The sequence below is a fragment of the Canis aureus genome, chromosome 9, assembly GCF_053574225.1.
Source record: "Canis aureus isolate CA01 chromosome 9, VMU_Caureus_v.1.0, whole genome shotgun sequence".
NCBI lineage: Eukaryota > Metazoa > Chordata > Mammalia > Carnivora > Canidae > Canis > Canis aureus.
The window spans coordinates 36,589,826-36,607,989 of record NC_135619.1 but is presented as its reverse complement, the minus strand read 5'-3'; the positions used below and the strand labels follow the sequence as shown (position 1 = coordinate 36,607,989).

The following is an 18,164-nucleotide window of genomic DNA, read 5'->3' as shown; positions in this document are numbered from 1 at the left end:
CTGTGTCCCGGAGGCATTCTCTGCTCTCGCCACAGGGCTTCTGCCCGGATCGCCCCGCCTTGCCATCTTCGCCTTCTCCCTGGAGTGTCACTACACTTCAGGACCTGGTCTCATTTTCACTTCTACCCTGAAGCTGTCCTAAGGCCTCCTGCCCCCGGTGGCCTCCTCTGAAGTCCTCTGCCAGCTTTGCTCGGTGCAGCTCACAGGGTGCTGCATGCCAGGGCCTGGTGTGGATAGCTCCGCTTCGGCAGCGTTGCCATTGCTTTGAGGGCCAGGCTGGGGCATTACCTGCTGCAGCTGACGTACTGATTCTGTGCATACTGGGTGTCCAGAGACCTAAATCTAATTAAACCCATTTGTGTTTCCCTCTATGAGGCATTACCAGGATGGCTGTTAAAAAAACAAAAAACAAACCAAAAAAACCCTGATATGTCATCCAGCTAGAAAGTGTCCTGTGGGTGTGCTTGGGCTGTGGGGGAAATTGTCACTGTTGCTGTTGCTTAATCTTAGATCCTTTTCAGGATAGCCTCCTGGAGTTGTTCACCTTTGTTTCCTAAGATGGAGTTGCTGAATTCCCACCCCGTGGCACATTTCATGCTACCCGGAGAACTAATGCTGTTTTCTGGAAGAATCATTCCCTCCAACTCATCCCCATTTTTCTGGATTTGCCTGCAACATGTGGAAGAAGCTGGCCGCCCAGGTGAGGGGTGGTTCTGGGCAACATTCTGTGACACGGTGAATTCCTTGTACATATTGTAGAATTTGGTAGGAAGCACAGTCTGCTTGTATGGGCTTTAAAAGAAAATTGGGTTGAAAGGATTGTGACGGGATGTGTGGGAAGGGTATCTGTGAATGCCATGGAAAGGTGATCTTTTTAAAATTTAAGCAAGCCCATTACCTGAATTTTCTAACCACTCCCCACCCCACCTCTACCACTTGAATTTTCCTGTCACATGAAAATTTGGCCCTAAAAAAAAAGAAAGAAAAGAAAAGAAGAAAACTTGGCCCTATGTCTATTGGATCACCAAATTATTATCATTATTTAGAATATACTCTTTCTGTTGGTGTTGAAATTCCTTACAGAACAGGCTGTGCTCACAGCTTTCTCTAATGTCGTGGTTTTGGTCCTGGGTGTGCATTATAATCATGAGAAGAACTTAAAAAAAAAAAATCTCCACCTCTTCCCAGACCAATTAAGTCAAAATCTCTGGTGTTGGGTCTGGGGGATGGGTACTTTTTCAAAAGGCTCTCACAAGATTCAAATGTACCTCTCAGGCTGAGAACTTCTGATGTAGTGCCTCCCTGTGATCTCAGCTGGGGCTGGTGTGAAAGGGCCTGCTTGGTAGTGAGTGGCACTATTGATTTTTGCCTGGCTCGGTAATTACTTCTGTATTCCCTTTTTTACAGAACTTATATGAGAAGGAACTTGGGAGAAGAGATAATCAGAGGGGCTAGGGATTCATCATAGAGCTCCTTTTTGGCCAAAACAAATATAGATGCCTGTTATTAATCGAGAGACTTCTAATGGCTTACACGGAGGATCATGCTTTGTAAAAATCGTCCATGCATTTAAGAATGATAGTTAGGATATCCCAGTGGCTGTTAACCACGTTGTTTACTTGCTATTTTCTCAAAAAAGCAAGGAATGGACCCACGGACTGCCTTATAATTTTATAATAGACAAGGTAGTTAGCAAAAAATCGCTGGGGAGCCTGGGTGGCTCAGTGGGTTAATTGCCTTCAGCTCAGGTCATGATCCTGGGGTCTTGGATGGAGTCCCATAGGGCTCCATGTTCATTGGGGAGTCTGCTTCTCCCTCTGCCCCTCCCCCCTCTCATTCTCCCCCCTCTCTCAAATAAATTTTTAAAATCTTAAAAATTTACTAACACATGGGCTTCTGATGAGCCTCATTTTGGGGATTTCACATAGGACTGTGAAATTTTCCCTCAACCATTGGCAGAGGACAACTGACATCACTCTCTTCAGAATTCTATGTCCTGCCTTTCATTTTTATAGACATCTAGAGAAGCATGTGATGAACATAGAAAATAAGTCTCTTAAGAGAAAAATCAGTAATTACTTTCTTGTTACTGAACATGCTGTTAAGCTAATAGAATTTTATTTTATTGCTTGGTGAATTGATCTTTTCTAAGAAGTTATTTTACAGGGTACTTGGGGAATGTCAAATCCCTCTGACAGCTGCCTAGAGACTTTTTTTTTTTACTTTTTAAAAGAAACACATCTAGTATCAGAATAGACCCAACTTAACCTATTTATTAATTGTACCAGCACTTGAACTCTCCATTTATTTTTTACTCTGTTCCCTGCTTTCTCCCTTTTAATATAGCCAGTTATTTCCTATATTTTGTTTATTTATTTATTTTTTGCTTGGGTGGTCCTAATATTCCCTTGAAACCTTCTACTCTAATGGTCTTACACTTTTATGTAAATGGCAACTCCACCCTTCCAATGGCTCAGGCCTAAGACTTTGGGATAATTTTGATCATCTCTTTCCAAATCATCTTTCGCTGTCCTGGAATATTGCTCATCCTCCTGACTTTTCCTCCTTCTGCCCTTCATCCCAAATCTATTCCTAGCACAGCAGGCAGGGATCCTTTTAAGGATTAAGTAAAATGATATCATTCTTAAGTCCAAATCTTCCAATAGCTTTCTGTTCCACTCACTGTAAAAGCTATAATCCTTAGAGGACCTAAGGCTCTGAATAATATGGCACTGCTGTGACCATATCTTTTATGGCTTTCTCCCTAGGTCATTCAACTCCAGCCACACTGATTTTGTACTCTTTCTAGAACAAATCAGATTCTCTCCTACCTCTGGACCTATACAATGGGTGTTTCCTTCACCTGGAACACTCTTCCTCCAGATATACCTATGCCCGCTCCTTTGCCTCTTTCAGGTCTCAGTGAGGCCTTTTCTTTTTTTTTTTTTCTTATAATTTTAATTTAAATTTTAGTTAACATTCAGTGCCACATTGGTTTCAGGAGCAGTATTCACTGATTCATCACTTACATACAACACCCAGTGCTCATCACAACAAGTGCCCTCCTTAATACCCATCATCCACCTAGCCCACCCCCGACTCACTTCCCTCTAACAACCCTCAGTTTGTTCTCTTTCATTAAGAGTCTCTTATGGTTTGTTTCCCTCTCTGCTTTTCTTCCCTTTCTCATATGTTCATATGTTTTGTTTCTTAAATTCCACATCTGAGTGAAATCATATGGTATTTATCTCTCTCTGACTTACTTCACTTTAGCATAATACACTCTAGCTCCACCCATGTCATTGCAAATGGCAAGTATTCATTCTTTTTGATGACTAATATTTTGTTATACACACACACACACACACACACACACACACTGCATCTTCTTTATCCATTCATCAGTCAATGGATATTTGGGCTCTTTCCATAGCTTGGTTATTGTTGATAATGCTGCTATAAACATCAAGGTGCATGTACCCCTTTGAATCCATATTTTTGTATCCTTTGGGAGATACCTAGTAGTGCAATTATTGGATCATAGTTCTATTAATAACTTTTTGGGGAAACTCCATACTGTTCTCCAGAGTGGCTACACCAGTTTGCATTCCCACCAACAGTGCAAGAGGGTTCTCCTTTCTCAGTGAGGCCTTTTCTGATAACCCCAATAACAAATTAAAATTGCAACTCCTCTATCATTGTTCCCTGCCATATTTTTCTGAAAGCAATTACCATCATCAAATATATAACTTATGTTATCTATCATCATCATCGTCATCATCTTCATCATCATCTATCTACCATTTCTCTATTATTCTCCAGCTAGACCAACCTCTTAAGAAATAGAGATTTTGGTCACTGCTTTGTTGCCAGAGTCTAAAACATTGCCCAACACTGTAGATGTTCAGTAAACATTTGGATTGAACATTGAATGAATGAGTACTATATGTTAATTTTTACCTTTAATGATTCAGGCTTCTGACTTAGTTACCAAATTTTGTGACACATGCAAACAGCATTCTGGATTTTAAGTATAATGTTTTGTTGATTAACTGTTTACAAATCTTTAAGTGAGATAATTTACTGGCCTACTAGTAGGCTGGCAAAGATCATCTGAAATCATCAAAATAGTCCTCCAGGCATCCTCAAATTATTGCCAGTTGTTAGAATAGTGTTATTTTTCCTGATCTTGGGAAATGTGATATAAAGTCAGCTGAAATCCCACGGGCACCTGATGGCTCAGTCACTTAAGCTTCTGACTCTTGATTTCAGCTCAGGTAATGATCTCAAGGTTGTGAGATTGAACCCTGTGTTGGGCTCCATGCTAGGCATGGAGCTTGCTTAAGATTCTCTCTCTTTCCCTCTCCCTCTAATCTCCACTGTCTCTAAAAAAAAATTAAAAAATAAAATAAAATCAGCTGAAATTCCATACTGAAAAATCTCTCCAGCACAGAGAAAAATTTCAAAAAGTGCAAAGAAATAAAATAGGATGCAACATTTAGGACATTATCTATTTGAAAGGTGAGATTATGAGTGACTTTAATTTTCCTGTTTTTTTATATTTATGAGTTAGAATTTTTATACAATGAATATAAATAATATTTGAAATGATCACAGAAATAAACTGATTTTATTTTTTAGAAATATTTGATTTATCTATGAGAGACACAGAGAGAGAGGCAGAGACATAGATGAGGGAGAAGCAGGCTCCCTACAGGGAGCCTGTGTGGGATTTGATCCCAGGACCCCAGGATCACAGCCTGAGCTGAAGGCAGACACTCAACCTCTGAGTCACCCAGGCATCCCAATAAACTGATTTTTAAAAATAAAATGGGAAAAAATGTTATCTATCATGCTTTTAACAATATGTTTTCAGTTTCTGTGTATAAACAATCCAAGGAGGGTGAAATAGATGTAGTGCCAGACTGCATGCTGCTCAAAGCTTCCAAGCCTTTTAAAATGGCCTGGAGTCATTAGTTCATTCATTCATTCACTGAAAAATATTAGTTTGGCATCTACTAAGTACAAGGTACTATGTCAGGCCCTGGGGATATAACAACAAACAAGACTGCATGGTCCTTCAGGGCATTTGCACTGCTTAAAGTTCTCCTGCTCCCCTGGAGCATGGTGCAAGTATGCTGTGCTATAACACTAACCCCGAATGCATGGGATGGATTTTTGAGAAGGAAATACAGACAATGACAAATAATAGATGAGCTACTTACAGGTTTTGCTGAGAGTTATTTGAGTGGGGAAGGCAGTCACAAGACTGAGGAGGCATCTTTTAATCTGGTGTCAGAGTTTGAGGCCAAGGCAGCCCAAGAGTGCTCCAGGCAGAGGGGAAACTAAAAGAGGCCAGGAAGGTTGGACCCTAGTGAGCAAGGGGCAGAATCCAACAAAATGAGGCCAGAAAGGTAGTGGGAGCCCATTCGTGCAGGGCTTGGAGCTGTGGTAAGGAGCATGGATGGCATTCTAAGTGCAGTAAGGCTATGAGTGATTTTAGAAAGGGAGGGGTGGGTCACAATCTAATTCTGTTTTAAGGTCTCTGTGGCCACTGAATGGTGATGACATAAAGGGATAAAAATGGAAAAAGAATAACCTGTTGGAAGGTTTTTGTTGTAGCCTAGGCAGGAGGTGGTCTAAATCCTAAATAGCTGGATTAAGGATGTATTTTAGAGGTAACGCCAAGATAGCTTGCTGATAGATCAGACGCCGTGAGGGAGGTTTTGGGGGTTGAGAGGGTGATGGGGGCTGGAAACTGAAGGGAAAGGATTAACCTAAGGATGACTCCTAAGTCTTTGGTTGAACAACTGGGTGCATAGGAAAGACTAGGGGGAAATAGGCTTTGAGGGGATTAAAAGAATTTTGTTTTGGTCATAAATTGGCAATGCCTATTTCCATCCAAGTGGAAATATCAAATAGTCACCCAGAAACGTGAACGTGGAGTTCACAAAAGAAGTCCAGATTGGAGATTCAACCTTGGAGAACATCCATATATGGACTTCTGGATGAATGGGAACACTTAGATGACCTTGTAGATTTGGAAGGGACTAAGCCCTGGACAAAGCTCTACAGTGCCCTAGTCTCTAGAGATTTTAGAAGGCGAAGGTAGCAAAAGCGATGGAGAAAAAAAATGGACCTTGAAGTAGGAGGAAAATCAGGGGTATGTTATCAAGGGAAACATAAGATAATATTTAAAGAATGAGGGAGTGCTGAACCATGTCCAGTCCTGCACAGAAGTCAAGGAAGATAATGACAGAACTGTGACCATCCAACTCGGTGCCTCGGTCAGGGGTGTCAGTGAAGTAGTGAACAAACCACACTGAGCAGCCTTGATGTTCTTAGCTCTGTCCCACACAACCCAGGGCTTAGCTGAGTTCTAGGTGTTTTGCTGATGCCACTCAGATAGCCCAGGTGTGTAGCTCTTCTGATTCTAGAGACTGGTCTGGCCTTCCTGCTCTGCTTTCATGGATTTGATGGGTCCTTATGGATATGCTCAAACCAAAAAGAGAACATAAAATGTGCCCCATGGGTGCTGGACATCTCTGGTATTGCCCTAGTGTGTGTTACAGCTTCGTAGATGGAAGATACTTAGGAATGATGGGATGAAGATGGCCAAAGGCCCTTCGACATTCTTCCCTTCAAGAGGTAGAGTCTGGGGGCACATGGGTGGCTCAGTGGTTGAGTGTCTGCCTTTGGCTCAGGTCATGATCCTGAGGTCCTGGGATTGAGTCCCGCATCAGACTCACTGCAAGGAGCCTGCTTCTTCTCCCTTTGCTTATGTCTCTGCCTCTCTCATGAATAAATAAATAAAATCTTAAAAAAAAAAAAAAAAAGAGAGAGAGAGACGGAGTATGTTATCCTTCCCTTGAAACTACATGGGCTCTCTGGCTTCATTGACTACAACAGAAGGGTAAGAAAGATGTTGGGACAGTTTCCAGTCCTGGCCTTAAAAGATTGGCACCTTCTACTTTCTGTCTCTTGAAATGATAGCTCACATTTTGAGCTCTGAGACACCATGTGAGAGGCCTGGCTTCCTTGCTAGAGAATTTACATGAAGAGATCTTGAGACTGCTTGGAAGACAAGGGTTGCTCAGCTGAGCTCAGCCTTCTGGGCATGTGAGTGAAGCCATCTTACAGCCCAACTGCATATCATTGAATGGTCCCATGTGATGTTTGGGGGCAGAATTTCTAACTTAAGGTATAGTAACATGTTTACTGTTTTGAGCCACAGACTTTTAAGGTAGTCATTATAATAGATAATAGCACTAGATAATTAGAATCCTAATAGACCCCTTGGACATTCAAGTCAGTTGTCTTTAGGCAGAAAGCCCACTGCCCTTGGCACAGAAACAAGTATGTTCCTTTATCAGTATTTGAATTATCAATTTTTATTTGGAGCCAATAACATGTTTATTTTTTTTTAGCTTGTAAGAGTAAAAAAAACAGAATAAACTTAAGAAACTGCCAAATAACTAATAAACCAAATTTTTCGGTGAATGTAGAGAATAACCTAGTTTGCCTAGCCTTCTTCCCACAGGTCTGCTATTATCTGCTTACTCCTTAACACCTGCAGTACAGTTGCTGATATTCAAAATGCTGACCCCGATTTTCTCTACTTTGATTTTGAATCTTATTTTAGTATTAAGTGTTGCATAGGTGATACCACAGGACAGTGGTGTAATTGATGGAAAAAGTGCCAAGAAACACAGTTAAGAGATATAAAAATTATTTAATTGCAAAGGATACAGAAATTTACTTTGAGGCAGGTAACCTTACAAACCAGACAGTGCAACATGCTCCCAGACAGAAGTGCAAGCTTTCCAGATCCCCACGTTTCCCATGTGGACTTTGGCGGTTAGAGAAGCATCAGCATGGCTTAAAGACTGCATCTACACTCAGGCTTTGTTTTCATCTTTGTCAATGACTTTTTGGCTGGGGCTAGGATTAGGGTGAGGGGAATGAAGTGACCAGGGCACAAATTTAAGGAGGCACTCCCAGGGGTGTACAAAAGCCCAGTCAGCGCCTTAAGTGTGAACACCTCCTTATATTTGCAAGGTTGGAAGAGGGGACAGTCACTTCCCTCACCCCGATCCCAGCCCTGGTCCCAGTCTCTCTCAATGTTCTGGATTTCCTGTATGCTGGCCTCCTCACCAGGTCCACATCTTAACTGATATAAAACAACTCTGGTGGAGTCTGGCCAGTCTGCTTACCAGGTGGCCAGATACTGTCCCTTGGTCTTCATCATTGCTGTGATGCCAAATCACCAGGCCATTTGCCAGGCCCACCTTTTCTGTGGTGGTATATTCTCTGTGGTATGCAAAGACCCAGGGTAGGAGGGCCGGCCTGGGGATGTGGACCTCTGGATGAACTTGGCCATGAATGCTGGCAAGAACTGAGGTTGCTTCAAAAGAGGAGATGTGGTCACTGTGCTGAGCCTGTGGTGCCTGGCTGTGATTTCACCCACACCCTGCACATAATCACTCCAGCGCTCTTCCTTCAGAGGCTGTCCCTTCCTCTAGCCCATCCATTAGGCCAGCACAGTGCTTGCTTGGGGCTGTTGTGTGGCATTGGTGGGATGGGACATCAGGGAAGGAGAGTAAGACCTCTGTGACATGTGGCTATTTTTAAGACCCCACTCGGTCCCACCCCTGCAAGCCTGTTCTGTCCTAGCCCAGTGCCCATTCTGGATGCCCCACACAGTTGCCTATAGCTTGTGCCCTAGAAACAAGCAGTGGCCTTTCTCTTTCATCCAAGACACTCTTCTCCCTCCTCATCCCCCACTGGTGGTCACTGTATAGCTTTTTATTCATAAGTCCAGGATCCTCGTCACTCCAGTCTTCGACTTGGATTTGGTAATTTCCTTGTCTGACTTCTTGGAAGCAGCTAGCTCTGCATGTTTGCCCTCAGGTGGTCTCATGATGTCTTTCAGAAAATGGTTATTTTCTATGATTTGCCATGGAATCTAATAAATCATTGTTCTATCATGTGGAAACAATAGCAATTTTTTTTTCTTTCTTAAGGATAAGCTATTTTTGAGGGATAATTTCAGCACCTGGCAAAATGGAAGTCAGTTTCCTAGGCCTCCCTGGATCCTGAGACCAGAACCTGGCTTTGGGGTAGCCAAAAGTCTATTTCTGCACATTTATTTTTCTAATATTGTAGTTGACCAGAATAACTGACCTATCCAGCCTTCTTCAACCATAGTGGAAGACAAAGAACTGATAATATTCGAGATGCTGGTGGTTGTCCACAGATAAACTTGACTCGAATGGACAAGTTAGTAAATGAACTTCTCTGCTGAGTTTGTTTCTCCAGGCCCCTAATGTCTTGGTTTAGTTTTGCCCTGTTAGTAATGCACTCATTACCTGCTGGTGTGGTTAATATGGTGCAGGGACATACCTTTCATTATTCCATGAGGGACCTATTGGTTATTTAAACTTTGCTTTTGCCTGATGGTAGACTGAGCTGTGAAGTGAATTTCTATACCAAATTATAATCACCATTTGCTAAAAGAACCAACTCTGGATTCTGGATTCTAGTATTCTTTGGTGTGCTATCACAAAAATCTGAAAGTCTAGGAAGAAGTTGCATGTGTGACTTTGAAATTATTGTTGAAACGGCATTGTTTTTGTCTTTGACTTGTTTTTATTTTTTAATTTTATTTTTTTATTTTTTGACTTGTTTTTAGAAGGAGCAAACCAGGTATATGACATATCAGGCAACAATGGCAATCATGAGTGAATTAAATCTTAAAAATAGGAAATTGGAAATACATGAAAAAATGAAATAGTTATAGTAACTCATATAGTAAATCAAGCTGAAAAGATTACATCACATTAAAGAATAAGTCGTTTTATAAAATTTACAGGATAGCAAGCTTTCTCTTTTTGTTGACACTTTTTAAGGCATTAGCTATATAATTAGAAATCTCAATCCTCTCTCTAATTTAGATTTACATTTTTGCCAAGTATTCTTATTACTTCAGTCAATTCAAAGTTGTGAGATTGATGATCCTTGCGGAAGCCAGTGCCTTGTCATGAGATCTGACACTAAAAATACCATTCTCAGAGGCTTAACTCATTTCATAATCTAAAATTCAAGAAGTCCTATGTTACTAAAAAGGAAGTTTTCTCTCCTTTCTATTCACACTCACTTGGCAAATACTTTCAAAAGGGAAAACATATAAAGTCACTTAGGCTGCTGTGTTATTGATACTCTGAAGAGAACAATTAATTGAAGTTCAGAATAAAACATTAATTACTGACCTATCTGTAGCTATTGTCATCTCTGATTTTTGCTGAGGGACATACCTTGCACTGGCTTATAGTTTGTTATGGCTTGTTTTCTAGCTATGAAGTATTCCAGATCTACATAAAGTATACTATTTTTCTCTTACTACCTAGTGTCATGTTTTGCCCTTAAGCACTGCTCTAAAAACTCTTTACCCCATTCCTGATTTTCTTAATTTACTTAGAACAAAGTGGCACAGATGATGTGAAGATGCGTGTAACTAATGAATGATAATAAGCATATACTGTTATTTAATGTAAGGATGTTTACACTATAGGCTGAACATTGTGCTGGGTTTTTTTAATGTTATGATTTGTGTGTGTGCATGTGATCTTTTTCCAGAAATCTCTTCCTAGGAAAAAGGTCATAAAAATTCTAAATTTTCTTCTAAAGATTTTATACTTTTGTTTTATCATCTATGTCTTAAATATACCTGGAATTAATTTTATTTATCATATTGTATAGGTATTCCAATTTATTATTTTTCCCATGTGGATAACTAGTTGTCCCAGTATTCACTGAAGTATTCATCCATGTATTCTACCGATTATTTGCAGTTTCACACATCCTAGGTGTTAGGTTTTCACATAGGCCTAGGTGTATTTCTGAGGCCTTTATTTTGTTCGACAATTCGCTAATCCCCTTACCAATACCACACAGTCTTAATTACTGTTTATAAGAAACACTGTTATTTGGTAAAATTGGTTCTCCTATCTTGTTCACAACTGTCTATGCTGTTGTTAGCTTTTTGCTTCTCCATGTAAATTATGAAAACAACTTACCAAATTTCATGAATAACTTTGTTGACATTTCCATTGGAATTACATTTGATTTATAGATTAATTGGGATTTATAGATTAATTCATCCTCAAATGTTATCTTTTTATTCTTGTATTTTAAATTTTCTCATAATATTTTTGTAGTTTTCTTCACATCACATTACCTTTACATCCTTCATTGTGAATCAGATTTTTTGTGTAAAAGAGATTTTATTTATTTATTTATTTATTTATTTATTTATTTGAGAGAGAGAGGGAGAGGGAGAACATGAGCAAAGGGAAGGGCACAGGGAGAAGTTGACTCCCTGCTGCGCAGGAAGCCCAACTGGAGGGTGGGGTGGGGTAGGATTAACCAACTGAGCCACCCAGGCACCCATGTGAATGAAATCTTCTTTAAATTTTATCTTCTAATCCAATATTATGGGTAAAAAGGAATATTATTAACTTTAGAATGTGGATCTTATATTTCACTAGTAGGCCAATATTTTTGTGAGTTCTAGTAATTTATTCACAGATTTTCTATATTGACAATCATATCATATACAATAAAGGACAATTTTATCTCTTTCCAATCTTATACTTCTCAAAAAAATTTTTTTTAATTTTTATTTATTTATGATAGTCACAGAGAGAGAGAGAGAGAGAGAGGCGCAGAGACACAGGCAGAGGGAGAAGCAGGCTCCATGCACCGGGAGCCCGATGTGGGATTCGATCCCAAGTCTCCAGGATCGCGCCCTGGGCCAAAGGCAGGCGCCAAACCGCTGCGCCACCCAGGGATCCCTCAAAATTTTTTTTAATTTAATGTATTGGCTAAGATGTCTGCAGGATGTTAACTAGCAGTCTTAGCTTGAATCCTTGCCTAGACACTGAATTTAAAGGAAATATTTCTAAAGTTTTACCATTAAATGTGATGCTTGTCATTGGTTTTTGGTAAAAATGGTATCTGTTTACCAGCAAAATTGCTGCAATTCTATGAAAAGTATAAAACAGCAGGGTTATTGGAACAAGCTACAGTCTTCATTTTGCAATTGTTCTTCCAGCTATAATTAATACTCATCATTATACTCTTCTATAGCCATTCTAGAATTCATTCATACCTAGACAATATTTAAGCAGGTCTAGATTGCTTGCCTGGTCAATGATCCAGATCTTTATTCCTTTGAGGTCTGGGCCTTTGTCTATTCCTATTTCTATTTTTATTTTTTAACACCTATTGGGTCATGGTTGCTGAGATTTCCAATTAATGTTTGTAGGCACATGAGATACCCTATGCATTCTCGAGTTCCTAGACATGCTTTTTTTCTGCCCTTATTATGTAGCAGCAATCCTAGGTTTTCATTTATTGTAATCAGCACAAATAACTCCACTGTGACAAAGTGATCCTTTCTTTGGCTACTAGTCTACTGGAATGAGAAGCCCATATGATAAACTGGAGTTATAGCTTCAGGTTCACCCTGTGTCCCCTGGTAGAAGTTTTCACTTCTCTGTGAACCTCCCAGCAAATCTGGTTCACAAGCAAATGCTAAGGCTGTCGAGAGAAGCAGCACACGTTCAGCAAGGGGGCCCCTGAGAGAAGTGGTGACAGGGCCCAACCTTATTTCCACCTGTTGGTTCCACACTCATGTATCTAGTTATTGGAGATGAAGCCCCCTGGCTGCCACTCCAGACTTGATACCATGAAGGTAATTATTTCTACCCTGTACCTGATGATTTAGTGCTAGCATTTGGCGTTTGCCATCTCCCAAAACCATTAACACCACAATATATTTATGTTGAAGTCAGGAGCCCACTTCAACAACAGTATTTCCTACTGTAAGCTTGAACTTACAGAGGACAGCCACTACCTAGATTCTCAGTGAGTCTCACCTGTTCATTCTGCCTTTGGGCCTTTCTGGAGTATAAACTCAAGGGCTAAGTTCTCTAACCTTAAATTCATTCCAATATTCTCACCTCATGGAGTCTTCTGACTCCTACCTCAGTACTGTGCTAGGATGAGTCCACGACCTCTACCTCATTTACTATAGGTCATTGTCATGCTCAAACTTCAAGGGCCACTCTAGGCATCTTTTTGGATTAATCTCAGGTGATCTTGCCAGAATATCAGGCTCCCAAATCATGGGAGAAATTTTTCTCTATCCCGCCTATATTTTGTCTTCTAGTCCAAAACCTAAAAGATCTATTCTCATATATATTTTCCATTCTCCAGGTTCCTACTTGCCCACATTATCAGGTCCTGCAATTCTATGAGCATGTACCCTCCTTCTTACCAGAGCAAGGACTATATCCCTCCCCTGGGCTGTGGTGCATCCTCCTCCTATGGAGGCAGGAACAGGAAGTGGAGTAGCTCTTGAGGTTGACAAGCCTTATCACATGAAGCACCTGCCTCAGGTGAGGTCTTTGCAGATATCCAGGTGAAAGGAGGGTGTTCTCTAGAAAGAGAGAGGGTGCTGCTTATTCTAGGACAGTGTTATTCAAAGGATTCTAGGGCTACAAGATCCTCAGATCTTTCTATATCCAGGTCTCAGGGGCCCACTCTTATCCTATCAAGGCTGCTGATGTATTGTAGACATTGCAGATACAACAAAGCCCTCCTGTATCTCTACATCTTTAGTAATAAATCCTGAACCTAATTTTCAACACAATATGCCCTGTAGTTGTGGTTAACTAAAGCTAGCTGACCCCTAATCATTATAATTCTCATTCCCTCTATCCTGTTCAAGTACAGAAACCAACTGTTCACTTTTCACCAATACCTCATTTCCATTTGCTATAGGTAAGTGTGATGATAGTGATTCTGGTGCCTGGTGAGTCACTAGTTCTAGAATCCCATCCTGAGCATCTGCTTCCTATGGCAAATCCTACACCAGTTCTCTTAGGCCAGGTTTTCTCAGAAGGCGGAGCCTCTGATACAGGCTTGCATTTAGGAAATGGTAGTTGACAGGGACTCCATGGAGCTGGGGTGAGAATTTCAAAAGAATTAAACAGAGAGGGTGGGAAAGGCACATGTAAATGTTTATTATCAAGTGGTCACTGCTTGGGCATCTGGCACACAATCATAATATCCTTCTGCGTAGCCTATAGAGTGCAACTCAAATAGTATACTTGAGGGATGAAAAAGTGAAACATTTATCCATAAACTCCCCTTCCCCATTGCTCAGAAACTGCTGATTCTGTACTAACATGACCCTGAAAGTGAGTGCCTCCTTAAACCTGTGCTCTAGGCATTTATTTAAGGTTTTATCCTTATTCCAGCTCTGCTTCCCAGTCTATAAATATGTAGGGTTCAATGTATGTAAGGCAGACCCTACTGTATTTTTTATTATCAATGAATTCAGGGATGCCTGGGTGGCTCAGCGGTTGAGCGTCTGCCTTTGGCTCAGGGGGTGATCCCAGGGTCCTGGGATCGAGTTCCACATTGGGCTTCCTGCATGGAGCCTGTTTCTCCCTCTGCCTATGCCTCTTCCTCTCTCATGTGTCTCTCATGAATAAATAAATAAAATCTTTAAAAAAATTCAGTGCAAGAAGTGAATGTCTGCTAAATGTTAGATGATATTACATGTTTTCTGCTTTTGAGGTAGTAAACAAATGCTTTGTTCAAGTATTGGAATGATGGATCCCAAATCAAGCAAGCCCCGAGCTAGGTTTCTGAATAGTGGAAATGTGGAGTACAGGGAGACTGATTATCTGTGTGGCTAGTTTGAGTGATCCTGAGTGGTGTCTGAGTTTTGGGACTTGATTTGGTTTTGCTCAATAACTATCAGTAGACAATAGCCTCTTCTGCTATTGCAGCTATTGTAGTGTAGCTGTTTAGTCCCATTTAATGAGATGTAAAACAAAGACATTACAGTGTACTCTGAAGTTTGTGAAAATGGGATTCCAAATGCATGGAGCTTAATAACTATTAAGCGAGAAATTCACGACCGTCATTGCAATTCTCCTTGGAGTACAAGGACGTGAAGTGCAATCTCAGGTACATCCTTTCTGAGAAAATATAGGAGGTGCTTTGAAAGAACAAGGTCAATGGGTGAAACTAAAATGTCCTGCATTCTCTGCACTGTCAAAGTTTTACTTCCTTCTCTTTTGACAGCTTCGCTCATTACTGCATCTTTATTAATAAGGTTTTACCTTTGGTATAGTCCTGTATGTCTCTTTCTTCCTTTCCTACAACCTTTTCCTTTACCACATGTTAACTTCTCACCACTATCTTTCTTCTTTACTTTTTAAATTTTCCTCTTTCATTATTTGTACTCATGAGAAGGAGTGTAAGAAAAACAAGTTATTATGGGAAAGAATGAGAACACTGCTATTCTCTGCTAGTCAAGCATCCTGGGAGACGTAGTAATACTCAGGGGGAATTCGAGGTGAGGGAAGGAAAAGGTGTGCTAAGTGGGGTGTAGAGGCATCTGCAGGGGGTATTCACACATCAGTAGGCAAATGTTGCCTGACCAGAGAGCTGTTTAGGGGTGGGCAGGCTAACAAGGCCGCAGCTAGGCAACCATCAAAAATAGAAGAAGGGCCATGTCTTAAGAATTAAGGGATGGAGTTTTTAATTCTGTGTCTTACTTACACATTCTAATGTTTTAGAGTTCGTCCCAGCTCAAAAGGGAACAAGTTAAACACTCATGTATGGAAGGAAATGCAATAAGAATCATGCATTTGATTTTCTGTACATGAGTGAGATGCCAATATCTTTTACTCCTCTGTTACCACCTTATGGCAAAGTTTATGCCTCTTTGAGAGGCATCGTGTTGACGATTCAAGGAGTAAGCTATATAAATGCTTAAAAAAACTTAGTCATCCTAATTATATTCAGATGTCTTAGGAGGTTGGGCTCTGGATTGGTGAAATGAATTTTGGTGATATTGGTTCTATGACCATAGGTGTTATTCTAAATCAGGGGTTGGCAAACTTTTTCTGTAGAGGATAGATAGCTAATATATTTGGTGTTGCAGGCCAGTCAGTGTCTTTTGAGACTAGTCAATTATATACTAACAGTGTGGCAAAAGCAGTGATAGACAATACATAAATGAATGAATGTGTCTGTGTTCAATGAAATTTTACTTAAGAAATCAGGAGGTGGGCTAGATTGGGCTCACGAGCTCTAGTTTGTTGACCCTTATTTTAAATTGTCACTGAGAAGTTGGTATCTAGCAATGTACTGCTAAATAGCATTTATTTTGTAGAATAGGGATTTTCAATTTCCAGGACAAACATCTTTGGGGGTTCCATGAAAGAAAGTGCAGTCTCATTTAATTTATGTTCACTCCATCACATCCTGGCCCTAGTCTAGCCCTGCACCAGGAGTCCAGACATTGGGACATGGCAACCAGTCCTCCAAGCTGACCTGAAGCCACCTTTATACATTTGAAAACAGCTGACTTAAAGAGTTATGGCACCAACTGCAGCAACTTTTCTTCCCTGAGTTATGGCAACAAATAACATTGGATTTAATGCGTTCAGAATTGGTTAAGTGTTAGCAAAAATAATAGTAATAATAAAAATAATAATAATGATGAAAACTGCTGTTAGCAGTTTTCTGAATTTTTTTACTTAGAGAAAACAACAAGATTGAGTTTGCAAACAGTAGATAGATAGGTAGGTAGGTAGGTAGGTAGGTAGATAGATAGATAGATAGATAGACAGACTGTTATCCACAGAGGCAGGACTCTGCTGTAGTGTTTAAAGAGAATTTGTACAGAGTCAGTATGCAATAAATATGCTCAGAGTTTGGTCTAGGTCTTCAGTTTTGCCATCAGGAGTTTTCTTGTTTTTACTTAAATTTAAAGTAGAGAAGTTGGCTTATGCCATTGCCTCTGCAAAGAAAATTATGAAGTTGAAAGTAATTGTCTTAAGGGCTAGCCCTAGATAGTAAATCTTTATTAAATATATTTGGTTAACTTCATTACATGTTTATTGATATCCTACTATGTGAAAAAAAGGCCTCTGGCAACTGGGAGAGACTACCAAAATGAAAGAAACACATTTTCTGCCTTTCAGGAACTTGCAATTTATAATCAGCAAGATGAACGTTTGAAGTTCAGCAGCTGCTTACAGCTGTACCCTGTGCTTCCTTGGGCAGGCCAATTTAGGAGTAGCTATGACAGTAATGCCTACAGCTAAACACCAGAATGCTCAAATTCCCCACACTAATGCTAGGCCCACCGAAGTGTCTCTCAGCGATTTACTGGAGAGTGCTACAACCCCAGAGCACTCACCACCAAGGGGAATTCACTGGTTCTGTCCTCCTTTCCCTTCCTGGTGCTGTGACTGGCTGCTGGGCCAGCTGTGACTGTCTCTGTGATTCCTATCACAACCGACTGTGCCGCTGCCCTCTGCCCTGGACTGTCCCACTCTGTCTAACCGCCGGTACTGCAGATCTTGTTGGGCATCTGCACACTCGACTGAGCTGCTCTATAAATACTAATGTCTATTAGATGCCTTATGCCAGGTATGGTGAGGAGGGCTGTACTTCAGTGACACCACGTCTGGGTTGGAATTGGGCCATGATATTGAGAGGTTGTGTTGCCAAATGTAGAAGGCAAGATTCTGGATCTAATTGCCTGGGTTGGACCTGCCCCCGACACTCACAGGTCCTATAATCTCAGGCAAATTACCTAGCTTCTCCATGCCTCAGTTTCATTTGTGAAATAAAGATTCTAAGAATATTTTCATTTCATAAGATTGTTGTGAGAACCAAATGAATTAGTCAATGAAGAGCACTTAGAACGTGCATGTGCTGTCACCCTTCGGAAGCACTATGCATGTGCTGTCACCCTTGTTATTACTGTCCCTTCAGTCCTCAGGAGAATGGTCTCCAAGGGCCTGTGGTCTGAGGGCCCCTAATGCTGTTACTTCTGGGGTTAAGCAGTTTCATTATGTCATAGGATTATAACATACATGAATTATTTTCTGTAATGACTTGAGAAAAGTTGGAGGCACTGCTTTTACAAGGGTCTCATAGAAGCCTCAGAGGGACTCGAAGAGATGCTTGCATTTTTGTGTCCATCTTATAGATGACAAAACTGAGGTTCCCGAACTTGCCCTACCTCATCCACTTGGGAAATGAGAGAACCTGGATTCAAACCCCAGTCC

General features: G+C 40.6%; 1 protein-coding gene across 1 annotated transcript in view; it reads left to right on the top strand.

Annotated features, from left to right (window-relative positions):
- SLC35F4 (solute carrier family 35 member F4) overlaps positions 1-18,164 on the top strand; it is a 232,826-nt gene that overhangs the window by 42,924 nt on the left and 171,738 nt on the right. The gene's annotated exons all lie outside the window — the stretch shown is intronic.